The sequence below is a fragment of the Cetorhinus maximus genome, chromosome 35 (genome assembly GCF_964194155.1).
Source record: "Cetorhinus maximus chromosome 35, sCetMax3.hap1.1, whole genome shotgun sequence".
Classification (NCBI taxonomy): domain Eukaryota; kingdom Metazoa; phylum Chordata; class Chondrichthyes; order Lamniformes; family Cetorhinidae; genus Cetorhinus; species Cetorhinus maximus.
In genome coordinates, this window is record NC_135913.1 from 894,966 (window position 1) to 915,708 (window position 20,743).

General features: G+C 44.6%; 2 non-coding genes across 2 annotated transcripts; both read left to right on the forward strand.

Moving 5' to 3' along the window:
• Window positions 1-3,456: 3,456 nt before the first annotated feature.
• On the forward strand, window positions 3,457-3,529 carry trnak-uuu (transfer RNA lysine (anticodon UUU)). The gene has a single exon. It is a non-coding gene; the product is annotated as a tRNA-Lys (tRNA).
• Window positions 3,530-9,166: 5,637 nt separating this feature from the next.
• trnak-uuu (transfer RNA lysine (anticodon UUU)) lies at window positions 9,167-9,239 on the forward strand. The gene has a single exon. It is a non-coding gene; the product is annotated as a tRNA-Lys (tRNA).
• Window positions 9,240-20,743: the final 11,504 nt, after the last annotated feature.

The following is a 20,743-nucleotide window of genomic DNA, read 5'->3' on the forward strand; positions in this document are numbered from 1 at the left end:
ACTTTAACAAGGAAATAGGGTGCAGCTGATGGTGTTTTAATTTAGGGTTTGTACACCAAGCTCGTAGGGGCATTGGGAATGGATGTGTGAGAGAAATAAGCTCAAGAGGGTGGATGATTGAAAAGCATAGAGAATGTGGACGCTGTAACGTCCCATTTTTGCCGGTGAAGGTCGCTGTGTCAGGCTCTACTCCCGAGCCCGGGCAGCTTAGTTGTTAGAGCATCACACGTTTAATTTTGCAGCCTCGGATTCAAGTACTTGTTCGGTCACTGCTTCACGCTTAGAATTCAGCAAGCCAGTGCTCCAACCGTAGGAAGGTGCAAGGTTTGGCACGTGTTGTAGTTTTATAAACGGATTCTTTCTGAATTCGGTGCTTTGAAATATATTGGGCAGAGGTTCCGGGATTTTCAATTCCTATTTTCATTCTGTCCCGTGTTTCACGAGAATTTTAAGCTGAATTTTCTGACGGATTAATGAAAGAAATGTTTCAATTCCATCCAGGTCACCAAATCTTCAAAGATAATTCATGTTGGAACATTTTCTGAATGTAGTTTAAAATTTTGCTAGGAATCATGATGTTTTGAAAGGGCAATTTAAAGCGGACATTGCCGTAAAGTGTAAGTTTTGTGTTATGATGACTGGTGAGCTTATTTTGTATGTAATGAAACCACATTAATATCTATATTTGTTGTGGTCTTCATTGATTAAAGATCCGTAAAATATCCCAAGGCACAACTTTGATTATGAGTTAAGTATTTGTGCCTGATGCTCTGGATTTCTCCCTATATCAACTGAACAGCAGTGGATCCTCAGGCCATGATCACGTCGCTTCTTGTGAGAGCTTGCTGTGTGCAAATTGGCTACTGCGATTTCAATATTACGATAGTTAAGTGAACTCTGAAGTAAGCGATTGCCCATAAAGCTCTCTGGGACTCCTTGACGTCGTGAGATCAATGCATGACTTTTTGACTTGATTTCAAATTCAGAAGAGCCATGGTTTAATCAAGGGATGGAGACAGCTCGATGGGCCGCATGGCCTACACTTGCTCCCAACCCGTGTGTCCTTCTTTAATGGACAATTAGGGCAGCTGGTGAAAACATGTGCAAAGAGTTACCGTTTGTTGGCTGTTGAAGTGGACTGATGAGGTATGGAAAGATTTTGGGAGGGAATACCAGAGCTATGGGTCTTGGCGCGTACTAACCCAGAGTTCAGTGTTGGAATGATTAGCATCAGAGTTTCTCACAACACCAGAATTGGATGAGCGGATCTATCTTGCCATCAAATGCAATGATGGTATTAGGGTATTACTTGTGTCTGATTTAATTATGAGCTCCTGCAGTCTGGCCTTATCACCCTCGCAGTCCTCGCAATATTCGCCCGTTTTTTACCGTCCTCATGTTTTGTATTTGAGACTGGCACATCCAAGTCTAACTCGTTAATGTACGTAAAGAAGAGCAATGGTTCTAATACTGTTCCGATTAGACCAAGCCCGCCCACCCCCCCCACCCCCCCAATATATTCACATTACTCCAGTATGTAAAACAATAGCTCACCACTGCTCTTTGTTTCCTGTCGTTCAGACACCTTCGCTTCCGTGCTGCAACTGTCCCTTTTATTGCATCAGCTTGACGTCGCTGACCAGCCTATTCACGTTAGGAAATGCAGTTTCTGGATTCGAGTAAAACCAATGTTGTCTTCTGGCCAAAGAATTGGCTAGTGATATTCAAGGATGATGATTGTGAGAAGCAGCTGGCCATCATTAACCAGTGTTGTATGTGATCCTCACATCCAACGTGCTAAATAAAAATCACTTTCCCAAAATGCAACATTCAATAAGGGTTCAACATGGCTAATTCTCTTGGATCATATCCCTGTTTTATCTCGCTGGTTAATAACAGAGCTATTCCAGAACTATATAAGTAATATCCCTGCCGTCTGTCTCTCTTTATTTGGGGTATTATCCCCTCTCTCCCATTCCCAATGCAGCCTCCATTTTAAGTACTTGCCTGTGAAAGATTTTAATGTATTATTTTGAATTTTTTCATGGGATGTGGGCTTCGTTGGCTGGGCCAGCATTCATTGCCCATCCCAGGTTGCCTTTGAGAAGGTGAGGTGAGCTGCCTACTTGAACCGCTGCGGTCCATGTGGTGATTGGAAGAAGGTTCCAGGTTTTTGACCCTGCGACAGTGATGGAAGGGCGATATATTTCCAAGACAGTATGGAGAGTGACTTCGAGGGGAACTTCTAGGTGGTGGTGTTGCCATTCATCAACAGTCCTTCTACTTCTGGAGGGCGGTGTTCGTGGGCTTGGAAGGTGCTACCGAAGGGGTCTTGCTGAATTACTGCAGTGCACCTTGTAGATCGTACACACTGCTGCTATTGTGCGTCGGTGGTGGTGGGAACAAATGTTGCTGGATGTGGTGCCAAAATATCTGGCTTCTATGCCCTGGGTGTTATTAAGCTTCTTGAGTGTTGTTGGAGCTGAACTCATCCAGGTAAGTGGAGAGCATTCCATCAAACTCCTGACCTGTGATCTGTAGATGGTGGACAGGCTTTGGGGAGTCAGGAGGTGAGCTACTCTTCGCAGGATTCTTAGCCTCTGACCAGCCCTTGTAGCCACAGTATTTATATGGCTGGTACAGTTCAGTTTCTGGTCAATGTTAACCCATAGGATGTTGATAGTGGGCGATAATTTGAACTCAAATTCCTCTTTGCCTGAGCGTTTTACAGCAGCCTCGTGCCGTACAACAGTGGGTCGTGGCTTCACTTGCCCGCTGCTGAATGTCCGGGGAAGGCTCTGCGGTGCGGATTTCTCACCCTGCCCCCGTCAGGAGGTCTGGCGATAAAAGTGCAATCCGAAAGTGATTACAACCCCTTGGAAGTTCTGGTTCGATGGCAACCAGCGAAAATGCTTATGTAAAATTCCGGTTGCTACCCCGGAGCGCGCACTCGGGAAAGTATCAGCTATTTAAACTCAGGATCCAGGATCAATTAGAACCTGTTCGGCCGCTTTTTTTGTTAACTTCTCAATTTCCACGTGAATCATCCAATTGATCGACAAGCCGCGCTCAATGGACTCTTGATTGTGTTTCGTCCGGCACAATCAGTTTCCTGTCCATGCATTAAGGAGGGTTTTTTATCCGGCCGGATCCTTGCATATTGTGCAGATATTTACAATTACCTAAATGAATATAATCAGTTTTCTTATCTGAATGAGGTAGCACACCAAATTGCCAGAATGAATGGAAGGGCATTTAGTGGATGCTGGGCAAACTTTGTGGTGAACTGGATCTGTGTGAATAGCAATTGTGATTGAAATCAGCCATGGTATTGAGAATGGATACGTGAGCGGTATCCGCCGAACACAGCGGATGACCACCGAAAAAGTACAGAATCTGAAGGATGCAATGTTCGCTGTCATGCAGTAAACATCGTGGTGGGGATTTAGAATCCGAGCCCGGATAGCTCAGTCGGTAGGGCATCAGACTTTTAATCTGAGGGTCCAGGGTTCAAGTCACTGTTCGAGTGCTTTTTGCTGACCTAAATCCTGAAATCATGAGCAATTAATGCCTATCTTTTGTACGATGATTTGATCCTATTTGAATTGGATGGTTTTTTCTGATGTCGGTGTTTTCAGTGAAATTCAATGGCATTTTCGAAATTATCAATTTTTATTTACACACAGCCCTAACTGCCGTCCAAGACGAGCTCATTAATCTGTTCCAACTCATTCAATGATTTCAAATATAACCTATTTTATGATATTTTCCGAACATATTTAGAGACTTTTCAGGTAATTTGACGGTTTGAAACGGTCGCTAATGGTTCTGTTTTGAAGCGTAAAAAGAGAGTTATTTTCATTGATAAATTTTGAATTGTAAGTGGCAAGAGATAACTCCATCAACACCTGCAAGGCCGCCTCCAAGTCACACAGAGGATGTTCACTTTTTACTATGACACACTTCCTTCACTGCCGCTGCGTCACAATGCTGGATCTCCCGCCCTAACAGCACTCTGTGTACACGTGCACCACAGGGACTGCAGCGGTTCAAGAAGACAACTCAGCACCACCTTCACAAGGGGAATGAGCGATGGGAATCAAATGCAGAATCAGCTAACCGATGCCTGCTTCCTGTGATATCATTTTTTTTGCTGAAAAGCCTACTTTCATCGACAAGCTGATTGTTCACCCACTGACACCACTTAAAGAGTGGGTGTTGCATTTTCTGATGAAAATTCTGCAAAAGATCCCACGGCACCATGTTGAAAGAGAGCAGGTGTGGATTGACTGGCGTCCTGGATTTATCGATTAATCAACATAAGAATAGTAGATCACCAGATCATGATCACATTGCTGCTTGTGTGAACTTGTTGTTTGTAAATTGGCTGCTGTGATTACTACATTACCACAATCAGAACGCTCCAAATTAATTTAGTTTCCTGCATAGAACTTTGTCATATCCTAATGTGGTGAAAGGTGTTTTGAACTTTCAAGCCTCTCTTTCGTCTTTCACACAGCATTGAGGATAATGGTGAAATTCTTGCACAAAGGGATAGGTTGAATGAGCGTTTAGAATAAGTGAAGAGATGCGGAGGGTTTCTGGGAGGGAATTCCAGACTTTCGTCCCAGGTGGGTGACGGCACGGCCAGCAGTGTTGGAAAAATTAAAATCAAGAGGTCAGAGTTAATGAACGTTGAGGGTGTTGTTAATTTTTGGAAATTACAGACATGGGGAGATATAATGGATGTAAAGTGCTTTCCTTTCTTTGAAAATAAAAACATTTTCTTTAAGGCATTTCCTTAGGGTGAGCAAATGCAAGTTTTGATGGCTCCGGGTGTGATTTTGTAGGACATTCGCAATAGAGCTTTGGATCATTTCAAATTTACGGAGGCGAGAAAATGGACGGTAGATGAGCAGTGATTTGGGATAGTCATGCCGTGATGAAATAATATCATTGCTCAGAGCTCCAGGAGCAATTGAGTTGCAGCAGGTGGGGTGTTGGGCATTGGAATTTGGTAGAGGTTGAAATAGCCGATTTTAGTGGTGACACAGATAGATAGACCAAATCTTCCCTGAAGGCCAAATACGAAATCAAGTACGTGGACAGCCTGGTTCAAGCTCACACAGTTTTCCCAGCGAGAAGGGTGGTATCAGAATCTGGGATCGGGGAGCTTGCAGCAGAGGCCAAAACAAGGACATTTCATCTCATTCAGTAATGGATAGGCAGTTTGATAAAGGGGCAATGGTTGTGGGGTGGAGAGAGTTGCTGAGGGGGAGCTGATGAGCACCGTATATGTGAAAAAAGCTATGATGCCCCTGAGGGTCGGCATCTGAATGAGAAATTGGAACGGGTCATGGAGATGTCCCTGAGGGAACTCTGATGTACTGGTGTGGGAATGGGAAGAAAAATCATTGCTTGTGATGCTCTGGATATGTTTAGGTTGGTAAGTAGGGAACCATGCTCATTACTCAATATTTCATTCCTCATATTGAGATGTTTTTCTATCTCCGTCTTAAGTAAGCATTCCATTATTTCTCGCACCAGTGAATTTAACCTGACTGGTCTATAATTGTCTGGGCATTACCTGGTTCACTTTTTGAATTATAGGAATTACATTATTTATCCGCCAAACCTCTTTCATAACAAAATATTTTCTCGTGAATTATTAAATATGAATAGCAATCCCTGTGCTGGATCATGCCCAGCATATTTCAAATTTCCTGGAGAAATGCTTCCATACCTAGCAGCTCAAAGAGTGGGGAAGCATTAGGCACTGTGGGCCATCATCAGTAGCAGAAATGTTTTCACCCACAATCTGTATCATCAGGGCCCGGCATATTCTGCAGTGTACCAATACCACCAAGGCAGGGGATCAACCATAGTATAACGAAGAGTGCAGGAGAATATGCCTCGTGCTGAATCAGGCAGGCATACCTAAAGATGAGGTGTCAACCTTGTAAAGCTACAACTCAGGCCTACTTGCGTGGCAACCAGAATAAGGAGCAAGTGATGGACAAGCTAAGTGATCCCACAACCAGCAGATCAGATCTGAGACCTGCAGCCCCGTCACATTCAGCCGTGAATGTGGTGGACAATTAAACAACTCAATGGAGGTAGAGGCTCCACAAATATCCCCATCCCCAATGATGGAAGAGCCGTGCGCATCAGTGGAAAAGATAAGGCTGCGGGATTAGCAACTACCTTGAGCCAGAAGTGCCGAGTGGATGATAAACTCCAGAGCTCTTCCGCTTCGCAGAGGCCAGTTTTCAGCCAGTGCGATTCAATCCACGTGATATGATACGGCTGAAGGCACTGGATAGTGCTAAATTAATGGCGCTGACAACATGGGGCAAGAGAATTCGGCTCCAGAACTTGCAACGGCCTAATCCACGCGTTTCAATTGCAGCTACAATACTAGCATCTAAACAAAAATGTGGATGCCGAAGTGTGCTCAGTCCACAAAAAGCAGGACAAATCCAAACCGACCAATGAGTGCCCCATTCTTCTCCTCTCGATCATTTGTAAATTGATGGAAGGGGCCATCAACTGTGCTGTCAAGCGACACTTGCTTAGTAATAACGTGCTCACTAGCGCCCAGTCTGTGTTCCGCCAGGGTCAATCAGGTTCAGGCCTCATTACAGCCTTAATTCAAACATGGAAAAAGAACTAAACTCCAAATGTGAAGTGAGAGTGACTGCAATTGACATCAAGTCAGCATTTGACCGATTGTGTGGCATCATGGTTTCCGAACAAAACTGGAGTCAATGGGAATGTGGGGGAAACCCGCCACTGTTTGGATTCATTTCCAGCACAAAGGAAGATGGTTGTGGTAGCTGGTTGGAAATCTACTCAGTTGTAGGGAATCACTGCAGGACGTCGTCTGGGTAATGTCCTCGGCTAAAACATCTTCAGTTGCTTTATCAATCACCTTCATTCAATCATAATGTCAGAAGTGGGGATATTCGCTGATGATTGCACAATTTTCAGCACCATTTGCTGAAAGGATGCCTCAGGCAATGAAGCAGTGCAAGTACAAATATAGCAAGTCCCAGATAATATCCAGGCTTGGGATGATAAATGGCAATACATGCGCACCACACAAGTGCCAGGCAATGACCATCTCGAACAGGGGAGAATCTAAGCAACTTTCCTCGACATTCAGTGGCAAAGCAGTCGCTGAATCCCACATTATCAAAAACCAGGCTGTTATCATTGATCAGATACTGAACAGGACTAACCATATAAACACTGTGGCTAGAAGAGTAGGTCAAAGGCTAGGAATCGTGCGGCGCGCAAATCACCTCCTGACTTCCAAATATTGCCCAACATCAACAAGGCACAAGTCATGAGTTCAATGGAATGTCCTCCACTTCCCTGGCTGAGTGCAGCTCCCACAACACTCAAGTAGCTTGACATCACACAAGCCACATCAGCCCGCTTTCTTGGCACCCCATCCATAAACATTCACTCCCTCCACGACTGACGTAGATTAGCAGCAGTATGTACCATCTACATGATGGCGGCAGGAACTCATCAAGGCTCCATTATCAGTCCCTTCCAACTCCACGACTGCTACCACTTAGAGGGACAGGTGCAGCAGACACATGCGAACGCCAGCAACTGCAAGTTACACTCCAAGCCATTCTCCATTCTGACTTGGAAATACATCGCCGTTCCTGCACTGTCGCTGGGTCAAAGCCCTGGAACTCCCTCTCTAACAGCACTGTGGATGTGCCTACAGTGCATGGAATTCTGCGGTTCAGGGAGGCAGTTCGCCACCAATTTCTCAAGGGCAGTTAGTGATGGGCATAAATGCTAGCCTAGCCAGCGAATCCCACATCCCATGAATAAATTAAAAGATAGGTGCAGAAGCCCAAATAATGTATGACCTACTTGTAAACCATGTTGTACGGGACTGGGGACACCACATCTGGAGCACTGTGTACAGCATTGATCTCCTTATTTAATGTGTAAATACGCTGCAAGCAGTTGAGAGAATGTTTACTGGACTAGTACCTGGAATGGGTGTGATTTCTTATGACGAATGTTTGGACAGTTAGGCTTGCATCTACTGCACTTTAGAAGCGTAATGGGTGCCTTGATTGAAACGTATAAGATCCCGAGGGTCCATGACTTGGTGGATGTGGAGGAGCTGTCTCCTCTTGTGGGAGAATCTTGAACAAGGGGTCGCTCTTTTAAGACACAGATGTGGAGAATTTTTTTCTCTCAGAGGGTCACGAGCCTTTGGAACTCTTCCTGAAAAGCCGGTGGAAGCCGAGCCTTCATTATTTTTAAGGTGGAGGCAGAGGTCATGGCTGAGATATTTAATGAATCTTTCCCACCTGAGATTAGAAAGGAGGAAGGTACTGGCAAATCAGCAGTGAATCTGGAGGTGTTTCAGACACTGGCCGGATCAAATTTTGATAAAGGGGGATGTTTGAGAGAGTGGCTGTGATACAAGTTCATAAGCCGGGAGGGATGCATCCGAGGATGCCCCAGGAAATACAGGAGGAACTTGGGTGAGGGTGTGTATGAAAATCACCCAGGTGATCTGAGATACAAGGATGATGTCAGAGAGATGGAGAATTTGAAACGTTGCACCTACTTCACGATAGGGTGTAAGGATAAAACCAACAGGCAAATGTGTGACTCTGCTGAATCTTGGTAATCTGTCCGTTCTTTACAAGAGATGATGGCCTGGGCTCAAATGAACAGCCAGTTGAACAAATGTCCATTATTTAGGTAACAAAAATCGCGTTGAGTTATTGAAGCCATTAATAGGAAATGTCTTGTGTTTTCATTAATAAATTTATTTTCTACCCACCGGTGCTGATGTAAAGTATGGATTTTACAGAGCGTTCATTCATTGACAAAGCCATTTCAACGGCTGCATGTTATCATTTTGTTTCTTTCAATCAGGCAGACCCCAAACTTTCAAAAAAAATGGATGAGTGTTTAATGGGTGCGGGCCCGGCTTTGGCGTGAAGCGGACGGCTTCGTATGTGTGAAGATCAATTGTGTTTGAATTTGGCGATGGGAGTGAGAAACGGGTGTGAGAAAAATCGGCTGGACACAGTGGGTGACGGCAGAAAAAGTGCAGAATCTGCAGGATGCCATGCTCACCATCAGCCAGTAAAGGTCGCAGCGCGCTCCCATGACTGGAGCCCGGATAGCTCAGTCGGTAGAGCATCAGACTTTTAATCTGAGGGTCTAGGGTTCAAGTCCCTATTCGGGCGTTGACTTTTTACTGCGAATTATCGATTCTCACGTAAATTCCTGCACATGCCTTTAAGATAATTCCAAGATTTGCGATATGCAGATTCTATGTGAGGTGCAAAGTATTTTCTGATGGCTGTGTTTTCAATTGTATTGAATGGTAATTTCGAAATTATCTTTGGCGCTCTCTTCCTCAGAAGGCAGTGGAAGCAAAGACTTTGAATATCTTTAAGGCTGATAGATTCTTGATTAACAAGGGGTGGGTGAAAGTGTATGTGTGTAGGCCGGAGGTTGTATTCAGATAGGCTATCACCTTGTTGAAAGGCAGACGAGAATTGAAGGGCCGAGTGGCCTACTCCAGCTCTTGGTTGTCACTGAAATATTGTCACTGAAAATAACACTGAATTTACACTTGAAAGCAAAGCCATGATAAACGGCCGCGTCAAAAAATCAAGTTGCCTGCAAAGTTTCAAAATAAATTTAATAAATTTCATAAAGTAAATCACATTTGTAAATTAAATGTCATGGACGGAATTAAAGGAGATTAACGAGTTTTATTTGGAGAGCAGGGAAGATCAGCTTCGCATTGCCTTGTCACTTTGGGCTGGATGAAAATAATGATTGATTATTTCGAAGAAAACGCAATTCAACATATCTCAAAATATCGCATCAGAAAATACGCTTCCTTTCACATAGAGCCAGCATGTCGCAAATCTTTAAAATATCTTAAGAGTTGAGAGTGATTACACGGGGATAGAATGATTTGCAAGAGAATCGATCATTCAGATTTAAAAGCATGGCAGGAGCAAAGACTTGAACCCTATGCTCTTATATTAAAAACTTCCTATGGTCTATCCACTGAGCTACACAGGACCCCACTGACCTTAGGCACCGCCACCTTTGTTCACTGAGAACGAACATTCCATCGTCCAAATTGTGTATTTCCTTCTGCAGTTTCCTAGATCTGTTCAGAATATTTTTGCCTCACGTCCAAACTCACTAAATTCCGCCCTCCCCCAACTCCTCAACCCCGCAGACTTGCTTCACAATTTCTCTCCAGACGGCCTCACCTTTGCACGTCCCACTGCTCGTGCCGTAAAAAAAACAGGAGGGGGTGGGGGTGGAGCCGGAAGTGGAAGCGGGGGCTGGGATTCACTTGCCCGCTGCTGAGGGCACGTGGAACCCGATGCAGTGCGGATTTCTCACATTGCCCCCGTCGGTGATCGAGCGAGAAATGTTCAATCCGACTGTGATTGCAGTTCCTCCGGAGTTCTGGCTGGGTGGCAACCAGTGAACATTGAAATATAACATTCCGGTTGCTACCCAGGGGAGCGCACTCGGCAGAGCATCAACCGTTTAAGCTGAAGGTCCAGTGTCTAATTTCCTTTTTGGACGCTTTTTTTTGGTTAAATTCTCAGTTCTCACGTGAATCATCCAATTCAGTGACACATTAACAAGACATGTTTGAATGGACTTTGTGATTGTGTTTCATCTGGCAGGGGGTTTTCTATCCGGCCGGCTCCGTGCATATTGTGCACATGTTTGCATTTACCTAAATATAGCTGTTAGATGAACATCATTTTTTTTCTTTCGATCAGGCAGCCCCCAATATTTACAAACAGTAGTGGAAGAGCGTTTTGTGGCGCCTGCCGGACTTTCGGTTCAAGTGGACGGGTTTTTGAAGATGTTTGTAAAATTTGTACACAATCTGAAGGATGCAATGCTCGCGTTGAGCCAGCATAGGTCGCTGTGAGTCGATCTTAACGCCGCTCGGGTAGCTCAGTCAGTATAGCATTAGACTTTTAATCTGAGGGTCCAGGATTCAAATCCCTGTTCGGGATCTGGGTTTAACTGTAAGTATTGTTTCTTATTTGAATCCCAGAAATTGTGAGCAATTGCTACGCATCGCTTTCGGGTTCACTGATTCTTATTTGAAATGGAATGTATATTCTGATGTCTGTGTTTTCAGTTGTATTGAACGGCTTTTTTTTCAAAATGATCAATTTCTATTTTCACCCAGCCCCAGCTCACACGACGAATTAAAGGTTTTCTCCCTTGCCGCCCAAATAATGCTCATTAATCATTTCCAATTTATTCCATGACAGTTAGATTTCAAATTTAATCGATTTAATGATATTTTCCGAATTTCTCTTGAGAATTTGCAGGCAATCTGATGTGGTGAAACAGTAGCTAATGATTTTGCTTTGAATTGTAAATAGATTGTTATATTTATTGACACATTTGGTTCTGTCAGTTGTAAGAGACAACTCCACCAACAGGTGCAAAACCCTCAACGGCTCATCACCACACCCCCGCAGAAGCCACACACACTAACTTGTTCACCAACTCCACAGTTGCTGCCGCTGTTCTGGAAGACAACTCCCCACCATCTTCTCAAGGGCAATTAGTGATGGGCAATAAATGGGTGCCATCTAGCGGATGCCAAATTCCTGTGAAACCATCTTTATTTCAAGAAAGACGTATTTTCATCGACAAGCTGATTTTCCACCCAATTACACCACTTGAATTTTATGCAATTGGGTGTTGCATTTTTTGATGAAAATTCTGCAAAGATCCCAAGGCACCATGTCAAAGAGGAGCAGGGCAGGAATGCCTGGTTTTCTGGGTTTCTCGATTAATCAACAGAACAACGGAAGGGTCCCAGATCATGATTACATTACTGCTTATGTGAGCTAGTGGTTTCTAGATTGACTTCTGTGATTACTATATTACTACGGTAAGAACACGTCAAAATCATTTAATTACCTGAATAGATCTTTGGAATATCCCAAGGTCGTTAAAGGTGCGATAAAGATTCAAAACCTTCCTGCTTCTTGCACACAGCATTAGAGAGGATGGTGAAAATCTTGCACAAAATGATAGATTTAATGTACTTTCAGAACAAGTGAAGGGATGGGGGTTGATTTTGGGAGGGATTTCCAGAGTTTTGGGCCGAGATGGGTGACAGCAATGCCATCAGAGTTGGGAAGATTAAAATCAGGGGTGCTCAAGAGATCAGAGTTAAATGAGTGTTAGGGGTGTTGGTCGCGAATGATGCAAGGGGTGATCAAAAGTGCGATCAAGTGACACTTGCTTAGCAATAACCTGCTCACTGACGCCCTGTATGGGTTACCCCAGGTTCACCCATCTCTTTACAGGCCTCATTACAGCCTTAACTCAAACATGGACAAAGAGCTAAACTGCACATGTGAGGTGCGAATGACTGCTATTGACATCAAGGCATCATTTTGACCGAGGGAAGCATCAAGGAGCCCTAGCAAAACTGGAGTCAATGGGAATCAGGGGGCAACTCTACACTGGTTGGAGCTATACCCAGCACAAAGGAAGATGGTTGTGGTAGTTGGCAGGAACTGATCTCAGTTCCAGGGAATCATTGCAGGTCTTCCTCAGCGTAGTGTCCTAGGGCCAAAAATCTTCAGCTGCTTCATCAGTAACCTTCCTTCCATCAAAGGGTCAGAAGTGACCATGTTCATTGACAACTGCACATTGTTCACATTATCCCCGGTTCCACGGATACTGAAGCAGCCCATGCACAAATGCAAGACCTGGGCAATGTCCAGGGTTGGGCTGAGAAGTGGAAAGTAACATTTGCGCCACACAAGTGCCAGGCAATGATCCTCTTCAACAGGAGCGAATCAAAGAAACTTTCCTTGAGATTCACTGGCTTTACCATCGCCTAATTCTCCGCTACCAACATCCTGTGTGTTACCATTGACCAGAAACTGAACTGGACTCGCCATATAATTACTTTGGCTACAAGAGTAGGTGAGAGGCTTGGAATCATGAGGCCAGCAAGTCACCTCCTGACTTCCCTAAATCTGCTCATCATCTACAATGCACAATTCATGAGTGCGATGGTATACTCTCCACAACCCTGGACAGTAGGAGCAGACTGTACCATCTACAAGATGCATGGCAGCAAGTCACCTATGCTCCTTAGACAGGACATTCGAAACCCGCGGACGCTACCATCTAGAAGGATAAGTACATGAGACACATGGGAACAGCAGCACCTGGAAATTCCACTACAAGGCACTCACCATCCTGACGTGGAAATATATCGCTGTTCCTTGACGTCAGTCGGTCACAATCTTGTTACTCCCTCACTAACAGCACTGTGGGTGTGTCTACAGCGCATGGACTGCTGCGATTCAAGATGGCAGCTCACCACCGCCTCCTCAAGGGCAATTAGTGAAGGGCAATAAATACCGGCCTACAGGATAAAATTCACATCCCACGAATGAAGAATAAGTGGAGAAGTCCAATTAATGAATGGCCTCTCTGTGCACCATGTTATACAAAACTGGCAATACCAGAGCTGGAGTGTACAGTACTTTAATGATCTCCTTCTTTAAGGAAAGATGTAAATGCATTAGTTTCAGTTCAGACAAGATTTGCTCGACTAATACATGGAATGGGCGGGATGCCTTATGTGGAATGGTTGGACAGGTTAGGCCTTTATCCGCTGGAATTTCGAAGAGCCAGAGGTGACTTGATTGAAACTTTTAAAATCCTGAGATGTCTTGACAGGGTGGGCGTGGAGAGGATGTTTCCTCTTGTGGGAGGAAGTAGAAATTGGGGCCGTTCATTTAAGACAAAAAGTAGAGGAGTTTTTTCTCTCTCAGAGAGCCGTGAGTCTTTGGAACGTTCTTCCTCAGAAGGCGGTGGAAGCAGAGTCCTTGAATATTTTTAAGGCGGAGGCAGATAGCCTCTTGAATAACAAGAGGGTGAATATGTCTCGGGGGTAGGGGGAGGTTACAATCTGATAAGCCATTACCTTATTCATTGGAGGAGCAGTATTGAGCGGTCGAGTGGCATACTCCTGCTCCTAGTTCGCATGTATGTTCGTATGTTTTCACTTACCTGAAATCGGCAATTAGGCCCGAGTGACATTTTTAAAAAAACTTTCTTTCAGCGGAACCCAGTGTAACAGAAATGATCAATGAGCTTGCAAGTGGCAGGGTGGGGGCGGTCGGCATTGGCCACTGTGGGGTGATGGGGATCGGGGTGTGGCTGGGGGGTTCGCGGAATGGTTTATGTTGACCTTGTCTGAAGTGACGCCTCAGGGAGGGAACACGTGCGGCTGTGTGAGAGAAATGCGCTGCACATTCTTTACTACTGGGAAATGAGTTGCAGAAAGTGCAGGATATCAGGCAGTGAATGTGGGTGTAAAACAGAATTCAGAAGCATATGTACCTGAGCGTGGAACGCATCAGATGTTTTTCACCTGAGCATTTAAAATTAAAGTCCCTGCTTCGGAATTGCTTTTAAATCAAAATTCTCACTCGCATTTTCATACAGTTCTCCAGAATAACGTAACTGTAATTCTCCTGATTCAGAAATAATTCCATGGGCTATAAGGCACAGAAAGAGGTCATACTGCACAGCCAGTCTATGCCAGCTTTTTTTTTGCTTCACTCGAGCCTCCTGCCATCTCTTTTTATTTCAATCTCCTGTATTAAACGAAACTGAGCTCTTTCTGTTCGCCCTGCATTGTTTGCATTGACATTCAAGCAGCGGTTAGCCCAAAATTAACATTTCCTCTTTTACTTCCACTCTCGGAGCCCCAGTAAGACCGTAACAAGGAAATACGGTGCAGCTGATAGTGTTTTAAAATAGGGATTGTGCACCAAGCCCGTAGGCGCACTGGGAATGGATGTGTGAGAGAAATAAGCTGAAGAAGGTGGAGGATTGAAAAGCAAAGAGAATGTGGACGCTGTAATGTCCCGTTTTTGCCTGTGAAGGTTGCTGTGTCAAGTTCTACTCCCGAGCCCGGGAAGCTCAGTTGCTAGAGCATCACACGTTTAATTTCGGAGCCTAGGATACAAGTCCATGTTCAGTCACTGTTTCACGCTTGGTATTCAGCAAGCTAGTGCTCTAATGGTAGGAAGTTGCAAGGTTTGGCACGTGTTGGTGTTTTTTAAACAGGTTTTTTTTCTGAAGTCGGTGCTTTGAAATATATTGAGCAGAGGTTCCGGGATTTTCAATTTCTATTTTCATTCAGTCCCGTGTTTCATCAGAATCTTAACCTGAATTTTCTGACGTCTGAATGAAAGAAATGTTTCAATTGCATCCACGGCACCAAATCTTCAAAGATAATTCATGTTCGAACATTTTCTTTATGCAGTTTAAAATTTTGCTAGGAATCATGATGTTTTATAAGAGCAATTTAAAACGGACATTGCCGTAAACTGTAAATTACATTTTAAGGTCACTGGTGAGGTTATATTGTTTGTAATGAAACCACATTAAAATCTGTATTTGGTGTGGTCTTCTTTGAATAAAGATGCGTAAAATATCCCAAGCACAATTTTGAGCATGAGTTAAGAATTTGTGCCTGATGCTCTGGATTTCTCCCTATATCAACTGAACAGCAGCGGATCCTCAGGCGATGATCACGTCGTTTCTTGTGAGAGCTTGCTGTGTGCAAATTGGCTGCTGTGATTTCAATATTACGATAGTTAAGTGAACTCTGGAGTAACTCGAATATCCGTAAAGCCCTCTGGGATGCCTTGACGTCGGGAGACGAATGCAAGACTTTCCTACTTGAGGTCACATTCAGAACAGCCAAGGTTTAATCATGGGATGGAGACAACTCGAGGGGCCGCATGGCCTACTCCTGCTCCCAGCTCGTGTGTCCTTCTTTAATGGACAATTAGGGCAGCTGGTGAAAACATTAGGTAAACAGTTACCTTTTGATGGTTGTTGAAGAGGGCTGATGAGGAATGGAGATGTTTTGGGAGGGGATACCAGAGCTATGGTTCTAGGCACGTCATGGCCCGGACTACAGTGTTGGCATGATTAGCATCAGAGTTTCTCACAACGCCAGAATTGGATAAGCGGAGATATCTTGCCGTGTAATGAATTGATGGTATTAGGGAATTACTTATGTCTGATTTCTTATGAGCTCCTGCAGTCTGGCTCTATCCACCTCGCAGTGCTCACAATATTTGCCCGATTTTTCCGTCCTCAAATTTTGTATTTGAGACTGGCACATCCAAGTCTAAGTCGTTAATGTACGTAAAGAAGAGCAATGGTTCTAATAATGTTTCCATTAGAACAAGCCCTCACACCACCTCCCCCCCCACTCCCATTCTGTATACATTCCATCACTATGTAAAACAATAGCTCACCGCTGCTCTTTGTTTCCTGCCATTCAGACACATTCGCTTCCATATAGCAACTGTCCCTTCTATTCTATCAGCTTAACATCGCTGACCAACCTATTCGCGTTAGGAAATGCAGTTTCTGGATTCGAGTAAAACCAATGTTGTCTTCTGGCCAAAGAATTGGCTAGTGAAATTCCAGGATGATGATTGTGAGGAGCAGCTGGCCATCACTAGGCAGTCTTGTATATGTTCCTCACATCCAACGTGTTAAATAAAAATCGCTCTCCCAAAATGCAACATTCAATAATGGTTAATTATGCCCACCATAGTCCTGTCCCATTCTGCCTCGTGTGCTTGTCCGGAATCCCTTTAAATTCATCTGTTGTACCTTAGGCTCGCCCTGACTCCCCGATAAATCTCTAGGATCATATCCCTGTTTTATCTCGCTGGTTAATATCAGAGGTATTCCAGAACTATATGGGTAATATCCCTGCCGCCTGTCTCTCGTTATTTGGGGTATTATCCTTTCTATCCCATTCCCAATGCTGCCTCCATTTTAATTACTTGCGTGTAAAATATTTTAACGTATTCTTTTATTTTTATTCATGGCTTGTGGGCTTCGATGGCTGGGCCTGCATTCATTGCCCATCCCAGGCTGCCTTTGAGAAGGTGTGGTGAGCTGCCTTCTTGAAACGCTGCGGTCCATGTGGTGTTAAGAAGAAGGTTCCAGGGCTCTGACCCAGCGAAAGTGATGGAAGGGCGATATATTTCCAAGACAGTATGGAGAGTAACTTGGAGGGGAACTTCTATGTGGCGGTGTTCCCTTTCATCTGCTTTCCTTGTACTTCTGGAAGGCTCTGGTCCCTGGTTTGGGAGATGCTATCGAAAGGGCCTTGCTGAATTACTGCAGTGCATCTTGTAGATCGTACACACTGCTGCCATTGTGCGTCGGTGGTGGTGGGAGCAAATGTTGGTGGATGTGGTACCAACAAACCTAGCTTCTATGCCCTGGGTGTTATTAAGCTTCTTGAGTGTTGTTGGAGCTGAACTCATCAAGGCATTCCGTCACACTCCTGACCTGTGATTTGTAGATGGTGGACAGGCTTTGGGGAGTCAGGAGTGTAGCTACCCCTCGCAGGATTCTTAGCCTCTGACCGACCCTAGTAGCCACAGTATTTATGTGGCTGGTCCAGTTCAGTTTCTGGTCAATGGTAACCCACAGGAAGTTGATAGTGGGCGATAATTTGATCTCTAATTCCTCTTTGCCTGAGCGCTTTACAGCAGCCTCGTGCCGTACAAAATTGTGGCCTGGCTTCACTTGCCAGCTGCTGAATGTCCGGGAATGCTCTGCGGTTTGGAATTCTCACCCTGCCCCCGTCAGTAGGTCGGGCGATAAAAGTACAATCCGACTGTGATTGCAACCCGTTGGAAGTTCCGGCTGGATGGCAACAAGCAAAATGCTTATGTAAAATTCCGGTTGCTACCCCGGAACACGCACTCGGGAATACATCAGCTATTTAAACTGAGGGTCCAGTGTCAATTAGACCCTGTTAGGCCGCTTGTTTTGTTAACTTCTCAATTCTCATGTGAATGATCCAATTGATCGACAAGCCGCAATGAATGGACTCTTGATTGTTTTTCGTCCGGCACATTCACTTTCCTGTCCATGCGTTATGGAGGCTATTCTATCAGGCCAGATCCTTGCATATTGTACAGATGTTTACATTTACCTAAATGAATATCATCAGTTTTCTTATCTGAATGAGGGAGCACACCAAATTGCCAGAATGAATGGAAGGGCGTTTAATGGGTGCTGGGCAGACCTTGAGGTGAAGTGGACCGGTGAGGATTTGTGAAGCGCAATTGTGATTTAATTCAGCCATGGTATTGAGAATGGATGCGTGAGAGGAATTCGCCAAACACACTGGATGACCACAGAAAAAGTACAGAATCTGACGGATGCAATGTTTGCTGTCATCCAGTAAACGTTGTGGTGTGAGCCCAGTACGTGAGCCCAGATAGCTCAGTCGGTAAAACATCAGACTTTTAGTCTGAGGGTCCAGGGTTCAAGTCCCGGTTTGCGTTCTTGTTTTCACCTAAATCCAGAAATCATGAGCAATTAATTCGAATTTCGTGAACACACTTCAAATATTTATGATGATCTGATCCTATTTGAATTGGAAGGTTTTTTCTGATGTCCGTGTTTTCAGTCCAATTGAATGGCATTTTCGAAATATCAATTTTTATTTACACACAAACCCAACTGCCGTCCAAGTAGAGCTCATTAATCTGTTCCAACTCATCCAGTGACAGTTAGGATTCAAGTATCAGCTTTTTTATGATATTTCCAGAATTTATTTAGAGACTTTGCAGGTAATCTGACGGTTTGAAACGATCAGAGGCTTGGAATCCTGTGGCGAGCACGTCACCTCCTGACTTCCCTAAATCTGCTCATCATCTACAATGCACAATTCTTGAGTGCGATGGTCTTCTCTCCACAACCCTGGACAGTCGGAGCAGACTGTACCATCTACAAGATGCACGGCAGCAATTCACCAAGGCTCCTTAGACAGTACATTCGAATTCCACGGTCGCTACCATCTAGAAGGATAAGGACATGGGACACATGGGAACACCAGCACCTGGAAATTCCACTACAAGGCACTCACCATCCTGGCTTGGAAATATATCGCCGTTCCTTGACGTCAGTCGGTCACAATCCTGGTACTCCCTCACTAACAGCATTGTGGGTGTGTCTACAGCGCATGGACTGCTGCGATTCAAGATGGCAGCTCACCACCGCCTCCTCAAGGGCAATTAGTGATGGGTAATAAATGCTGGACTACAGTATAAAATTCACATCCCACGAATGAAGAATAAGTGGGGAAGTCCAATTAATGAATGGCCTATCTGTGCACCATGTTATACAAAACTGGCAAGACCCGATCTGGAGTGTACAGTACTTTAATGATCTCCTTGTTTAAGGAAGGATGTAAATGCATTAGTTTCAGTTCAGACAAGATTTGCTCGACTAATACATGGAATGGGCGGGATGCCTTATGTGGAAATATTGGACAGGTTAGGCCCGTATCCGCTGGAATTTCGAAGAGTCAGAGGAGACTTGATTGAAACTTTTAAAATCCTGAGATGTCTTGACAGGGTGGGCGTGGAGTGGGTGTTTCCTCCTGTGGGAGGATGTAGAAATTGGGGCCGCTCATATAAGACAGAAATTAGAGGAGTTTTTTTCTCTCTGAAAGAGTCGTGAGTCTTCGGAACGTTCTTCCTCAGAAGGCGGTGGAAGCAGAGTCCTTGCATATTTTTAAGGCGGAGGCAGATAGGTTCTTGATTAACAAGAGTGTGAATGTGTCTCGGGGGTAGGCGGGAGGTTACAATCAGATAAGCCATTACCTTATTCATTGGTGGAGCAGACCTGAGGGGCCGAGTGGCCTACTCCTGCTCCTCGTTCGCATGTATGTTCATATGTTTTCACTTACCTGAAATCGACAATTAGGCCCAAGTATCATTTTTTTTTAAACTTTCTTTCAGCGGAACCCAGTGTAACAGAAATGATCCAAGAGCTTGCAAGTGGCGGGGTGGGGGCAGTCGGCATTTGCCGCTGTGGGTGATGGGGGTCGGAGTGTGACCGGGGTGTCGCGGAATGATTTCTGTTGACCTTCTCTGAAGTGACGCCTCAGGGAGGCAGCACGTGCGGCTGTGTGAGAGAAATGCGCTGCACAGGCTGCACTGTTGGGAAATGAGTTGCGGAATGTGCAGGATATCAGGCAGTGAATGTGGGTGTGAAACAGAATTGAGAAGCATATATAGCCGAGCGCGGAATGCATCAGATGTTTTTCACCTGAGCATTTAAAATTAAAGTCCCTGCTTCCGAATTGCTTTTAAATTACAATTCTCACTCGCATTTTCATACAGTTCCCCAGAATCACGTAATTTTAATTCTCCTGATTCAGAAATAATTCCATGGGCTATATGGCACAGAAAGAGGTCACACTGCACAGCCAGTACACACCAGCTTTCTTTTTTGTTTCGCTCGAGCCTCTTGCCATCTCTTTTCATTTCAATCTACTACATTAAGCGAAACTGAGCTCTTTCTGCTCGATTTGCACTGTTTGCATTGACCTTCAAGCAGCGGTTAGCCCATTATAAATATTTGCTCCTTTACTTCCACTCACGGAGCCCCAGTAAGACCTTAGCAAGGAAACAGGGTGCAGCCGATAGCGTTTTAAAAGAGGGTTTGTGCACCAAGCCCGTAGGGGCACTTGGAATGGATGTGTGAGAGAAATAAGCTCAAGAGGGTGGTTGATTGAAAAGGACAGAGAATGTGGACGCTGTAATGTCCCATTTTTGCCGGTGAAGGTCGCTGTGTCAGCTTCTAC